The sequence below is a fragment of the Ruditapes philippinarum genome, unplaced genomic scaffold (genome assembly GCF_026571515.1).
Source record: "Ruditapes philippinarum isolate M1 unplaced genomic scaffold, ASM2657151v2 ctg2638_1_1_1_1, whole genome shotgun sequence".
NCBI classification, from domain to species: domain Eukaryota; kingdom Metazoa; phylum Mollusca; class Bivalvia; order Venerida; family Veneridae; genus Ruditapes; species Ruditapes philippinarum.
This window is the reverse complement of record NW_026852342.1, coordinates 238,059-245,102: the sequence shown is the minus strand read 5'-3', so window position 1 is coordinate 245,102 and position 7,044 is coordinate 238,059.

The window sequence follows — 7,044 nt, the reverse complement described above, 5'->3', positions numbered from 1 at the left end:
ATGCCCTATTGAGTAAAATGTAACGGACATATGCTCATAAAATAAAACAAAATATTATGGTTTTCTTCCTCCATGACAGAAAATAAATCAAATGATATTTTTCTCGACCAACAGCCACATTGTCGACGTCATTGTTTCGAAATTCGTGCATTGTCATCTAGGGGAGTCGTAAGCAAAGAGAAAACGAATACCATTCTATTTAGAAAACTAATAATATTGTTTTCTATGCCCATTTCGTCTCAATTTTTATAAATGATACGTGCTGTTGCGGTAAATATATTTTCACAGACCATCAAACACGACAGCATTATTTATGCGTCATTCAACTTTAAATTTTAGCTAAAATTAAAGCAAAGCGTTGAACGGAAAGGAAATTCTTAAGTTCATCAGTGCATGACAATTACGAGGAATGTAGGTAGATGTTCACAGAAAGGTTCACTAATATTTTGACAATGATACATGTGTTTTTGAAGAGAATAAAGACCTTTAGCATTAAACAGATTTCTGACAAAACCATAAGATCTGTAAAGTCATGTAGGCAAGCTGACATGTCAAATGTCAATGGAGTAATTATGGTGTTTTTCTCTTATCCAGTGACGACAGTAATTATTTACATTTACTTGGATGTTCTAAAACAATTGTCACCCATTGTCACATAATTGTGAGTTTGCGAAGTTCATTGTTGTGAGCGATTAGCCTTATATTATTTTGTTTATGTTCTTATAAAATATAATCGACCTTGCTATGGTCGTGGTATCACTTTCTAAAAGGAGCGTTGTGATGTTGCGCAAGCGTCATGTTTTGCTACAAATTACGCTCTTTGCGAAGAGAAAACAGCAAGAAAGTGTATAACTTGGACATCAAATACACTAGTTGTTGCTGATATATGCATGCGACTTGTGTATATCAACATTCATCTTCTTTATGTTTAATATTCTGTTCTACCTGAACTTGAACTATCTTCTTCCAAGTTTCCCATTGCTAGTGGTTAACTAATGGTTTATTATTTAGATTAAATGAAATTGTTTATGAAGTTATTGAATATTGATAAAATGTATTCCTATTGCTTTTTTGCCATACACAGAATGCGCATACGCGAAATGCTACATCCGTTTCTAAGGAAATATCGTATTGTAAAAAATGTCTATATCTTGTAATAACACTTCGTATTAATTCATTTGTATCAAAAAACACATAATCTTTTTAACCGTTATTATAGGGACAGCGAAAATGTAACTTGTGAAATGAACCGTGAACTCAAACTGTTATTTGATTTTTTATTCTGATAATTAAAAAAATTGAAACAAAAAAATTGAAACATTTTTTTTTATTTTACCTTGCACACAATTTCTAAATTCTATTAACATATGAACTTAAAATATAATGTTTCGGGTACTACAAAGTTTGTTGGTCTTTAAGTACTCTACTTTTCTGAGAGATAATAATTCAATCAGTTGGCTAAAACAAATTATGTTATATATAAAAGACGCTTGTAATGCGATAAAAGCTTTGTACAGAGGTAATTTGGGTTTTCTATAACAATGTGATTATCACGTATCAAGCACAATGCATGAATATATGTATGGGTAAGAGTTCGTATTAAGACGACCGTAGGGAGTAATAATAATTGACATTTTTCATAGAGTTTAAAGGATATCAAAAAGTTACTGTGTTCACATTTGTCTCTGCGAGCTGAGCTCCACGTGCATTATCTATGTAATAAATTTGAATGTATCCTTACATTGCTACAGTGTTATCAGCCTTTTTAGAAACACCTGACCTGGCTAATTAAAATATGCCAATCACAATTTTCACTATCAGCACTGGTTTCTTCATGGAATAGCGGCTACACTAATTACTGCCGAGTAAGAGCCGATTTGCAGTTATAATGTTATAACATGACAAAAGGTCATACTTCGGACAAGACCTCCAATGTAGACTTTTATGAACCTTACTGTTAATTAAAAGTTGTCAAGCCAAAAAGTTATTAACATTGATAACCATTATTCATTTCCTGTTCAAAAGTCACACATAATTGAACAATAATAGAACTATTTAGCTAACTTTATAAAGTACAAATTACTGTTTTATTATATGAACTGCTAAAAACCTCATCACAGTCGAGATACACATTCATCATGTATAACAATGTCCTTTCGGTTACCGTACACAAATAATTATTTTCATTACTATTTTTGTATGTATTTAAGTAAAAGATTTTATTCGCAGCAAAGGTATCACTGAGGACACCGCATACATAGTTTTGCGATGCGTGTGTTAATAACGTACGAGTATGTAGATGATTTCAAAAGCTTAAACATTTCTTCTGCAAAATAATCAGCAAAATAACAAAATAAATCGAACATGTGTGATAAGCCATGAACTTATATTGTTAAACATTGACAATGCAAAAGAATAATCAATCGCTTTACCAGAAGAATTTTACTTAAAACACAAGAGTGATAATTGATCACATTACAACTTATCGCGTTCTGATGAGGCGTGAACGTAGAGACTCTAGAGTGATACTACTAATTTATAGCGGAACAACACTGACCGATATTTTTATTCTGTTCTAATGATGAGTAAATACTTTTTCTTATGACCTCTAACTTAACTTTGCATACTGTTAGGTTAATGTACCAGTTTTATTTTTCCTTAACAAATAAAAAAAGATGAACAAAACAATTAGTCATTTAGGCAAGCTCAAGAGTCGAATGTCCTTGTTAAAAGTAATTATGATCTTCTTTTATTCAGTGACATTTCCTCAAAATTTGATATATGTACATAAATGATATATATTATAAAATCAAATATCTTATAAACTGTTGTTTCTTATAATCTTATCATACTGAACTAATTGAATGAAGAAACACATGTCTCTGTGTCAATAAATTTCAGATAGAAAGGTAAAAAATAAGACATAAAAGTCTGGTCAGACAGTGGTTCTCTGATACCTTCTCTGGCTATGTACTGATGCCACTGGCAAAGTTATTTACAGTGTTCAACTTTTTTCTTCATCGCATAAGCACAAATTTTGTTATCCGTAAAACTTTGGAAGTATTTTCCTAAATAAAATGCTTAGTGACTCCTTCGCAAACCAAAAGTTAAGGCTATTTTGTCCCGTTATAGCTAATGTTGCTCAGGTACAACGGTAATATTTGTCACTCTGTCGCAAAACATACAGTCTACTTAATAATAGTGTAAGAAAACAACCAGTTTGTAATCAGTGGATAATCAGTTTCAACTTTCAACCTCTTATCAACAGTTCAATTTTAGAGCTTAAAAATAGAGCATGATGAACAAATAATAAATAATTTAACAAGCTTTATGCAAACTCCATGGATATATCCTTATCTTTCCTTATCAAGACCTCGTAAAAACTTTACAGTTATGATTGTGTTCAAACGAATTAATCATTTTACGGAAGACTTGCAATAGAATTGATTTCGCAAAGCATTAAAAACATTTACTTGTTTTTATGTCTCCTGAAGAAAATAATGCTGAATAAGCAATTATGTTTCATAGAATTAGCAAAATGTTAACTAAGTGGTATTTTTTAGCAATAATGCCAATGTCCATTTATTTGAAATCTTTTGAGAATTCAAACAAAGAGCATGTTTTGTGGTAAATGAACGTTTTCTTGATAATAATGTATATTATGATACATATAGTTTGTTAGGAACTTATGACATACACGTATTGTTCTCATTTTGTTTCAACATGATTATGAGTAGATGGTACTCATTGTAGGTAAAGTTTATTAAATCTATGAGGTTTTCATGAGTATAATTGTACTTTGTATCATTTTCGAACCACTTTTTTCACGTGAGAAAGCTATCCAGCTAGCTTACAGAGCTTTGATGGTCTTACTGAGTTGCCTGATTGCACCTGAAATAACGCAGAAAGGGGCACCAGAATTCTTCCTCTACCAGTAAAGATAATCGCTATGACCTTTAAAGTGTTGAATAAACAAATAATAATTACCATATATATTCAGTTCCATACGAAGTTATCTGTTTCATCAATTGCAACAATTGTAAATACTGCAATATAAAAATAAGAAATCGGCCTACAGATTTAATATGGTGAAAGCTTGTTTTTTGTGTAGTTCATCACAAGAAAATCTATCAACGGTTTCAAAGAAAGGTTTTATTCATTACACACTAAAAATATTTCTTCTTAGTTCAGCTCAATATATGACATTTCTTCCTTAAGGTTAATGTAAAAGGACGGACAATTGAATGCAGAAGAAGAACATTTAATAAGAATTAGTGAACTATTTACTGCATATTGTAAGTTTTGGATTGAATAAGGGTGTTAAACCCACGGCAACAGTGTGAGTTAATATCACAATTATTGTATGGGGAAATAATAAAAATGTATTAAAATTATTAGTAATCTTTCATATCTTTATCTGACATATTTAGCATTTAACACATAATTCACGCATACATTTTTAGTATTGAAACACTATTGAAATTTCTGTCTTCTTATCCTTTCATTTCAGTAAAATGCTCAATAATATTGGAATAAGAGTGTCAATAAAATACAGTATACGAATATTTTAAGATATAGATGCATGCCATCACTAAGTGTATTAAAGTAGTTATTAGTCAATACTTTTTCCACTACAGTACTCACAAAATAGTCCAATCACTAAACCTGGACATCATCTTTTGTAAGACATTTGTGGCTGATTGATTGCTTTTACGGGTTGTGGCTACATAATTGAAGCCAAGGTATAAACCCCGCGTGATCGTAAGAGGCGACTTAATGGTTTTAAGAATTGGACTCTATCCACCGCTTAGCTTCAGCAAGTGAGGTGTTTTTGACCCCTGGTGTTGCTTTAACGAAAGTTTGTTAAACACGATGTTAGTCCTGTTTTGAATTCGGCGCCATATAACCGAAACTGCGTTGCTGCATCATAAAACCAGACCAAGAAAAAGTAATTTTTTCCAACAAAATTTTTATTTTTTACAACAATAGCAAAGAAATGCAGAAAACAGCCTGTAGAATTAATTTGATGAAAGCTTTTTTTGTAATTCAGCATTAAAGAATTGAATGCTGTTGTAATTTAGAAAGTCAATTCTCAAAGGCAAAAAAATGTACATTGTATCACCAAGTTTTACGGTATTTAATACAGGGTGATTGTAAGAAAAAGGAACATTGAAGTAACCATTGAACAAATAAAAATTGCTTTTCAAAAATTTCTGATATTCAAAATTTCACCAGTACTGGATACAATTTATCCAAGAATCGATTTCGCAATTTGAAAAACAGACAGCGGTTTCATGTTATACAGCATGTAAAGCAATTACCTAACTTGAAAAATTGATAATTAAGTAATTACTGAATAGATTGTAGATATGTTTTATGATGGCTTTAGCATTTATTCACGTTTTCGATACATACTAATAAAGCACTTGTAATATAACATCCATATTCTCAGTGCCGTAAAAGATTCCAATAATACAGATATGAGAATAACAATAAAAAATACTTTATGTAAATCTGTTATGATACAAATGATGCGTAATGCTATCAAAGCGTATATAAAAAAAAAAGCAACAACAAAAACAACTTTTGTTCACATTTATTTTGTAATGTCCTCTGTGTTACCTTTGAACTTCTTTGGGATAAAATAAGTTATTATATTATGTTTTATGGTTTTATGTGTGCTTGTTATTTAGGTTTCAGAAAATCTCATTATTTCTCAATAAGATAATTTGAATACATAATACTGAGTAGTACTTGTTCATGTTCTACAACAAATTTGCTCTGAATTCAGTAAATTCTGGTATAAGACACACAAATGCTTTTTTCTGAAACAACAAGCATTTCCATTTTTTAAGGTGCTTTATGCAATGAGGCAATCAATTTAGGTAGCTATAAATGGAGGGAGCTTCAAACGGATGGAAGCTATAAATTGGATCGAGATATGAAAACATAATCCCAAAATGTTGAAATTTCTTATGCCTATATGATGCTGAATAACCTGTTTTACTGCTTTTTGTGTAATAAGTCATTTATTAGCTTAAACTTTATTACGAAGTTCAAGATTATATATAAATCATTCTTTACATTCTATAGAATACGAGAAACATGGGTAATTTTCATTGCGCTTGCATATTATTTATCTCACAGACATGATATAAAACTTCTCATAAACCTATTCTTTTTTCTCTTGCCAAGTACAGGATCAAATATTAAACAGCTTGCATGATTGTAGGAGATATTGAATAAACATGTCAATCTAAAAGTGGTGAATCAAAAACACATTCACCCACTAGAATACAAATCAGAAACTGTTTCCCTCAAGGAGTTGTGGTAACGTTGCTCATCTGGAAAAGATTTATAAATTCCATGCTGTAAAAATAGTGTATTTGTAAAACAGAATTAATGTCTTTCCAATCATGTCCTTTTTTGTTCCGAGAGTGATTTACTTTACCTTACCTCAATTAACATTTAACATTATATGATATACTGGAGTCTTTTCTTGAACAGCCAAATTTTAAATAAAAAAATAGAATATGAACAAAATGATAGATTACGATAAGTTATACCTACGAAATAAGCTATCCATATTTAAACTAGCACTAAGGATAAACAACAACTATAAATATAATTTATTCAGGTAACACATGATCTAATTCTTTTCCTTTCCAAAATAAGTGGTTAAGCTGACCATACAATTAATAAGCCAAAGGAAATCACCAAAAAGGCTTGTTAAATCTGACACTCAGTCTATATAACACATCAGATGACTGTCCACTAGATGCTATTGAATCTGACAGTACACCCAACAAAAGAAAACCTCTTTTGTTAGTCCATTTCTGTAATGATTCTTGTATGTCATTGACATAGACATGAACTTCGTGAAGAATATTTTGCAATTCTCTGAAGTACACTTGTGTAATGAATAAATTAGAATCTTTGTTCTCAAAGACAAGTCTGTATGTGTGGTTGTTACTTGTTTCATTCAAAATTACATTCAGTATCTGCAGCTGCTAGAAGGTACCCCTGCAATTATTTTGTCTTGTA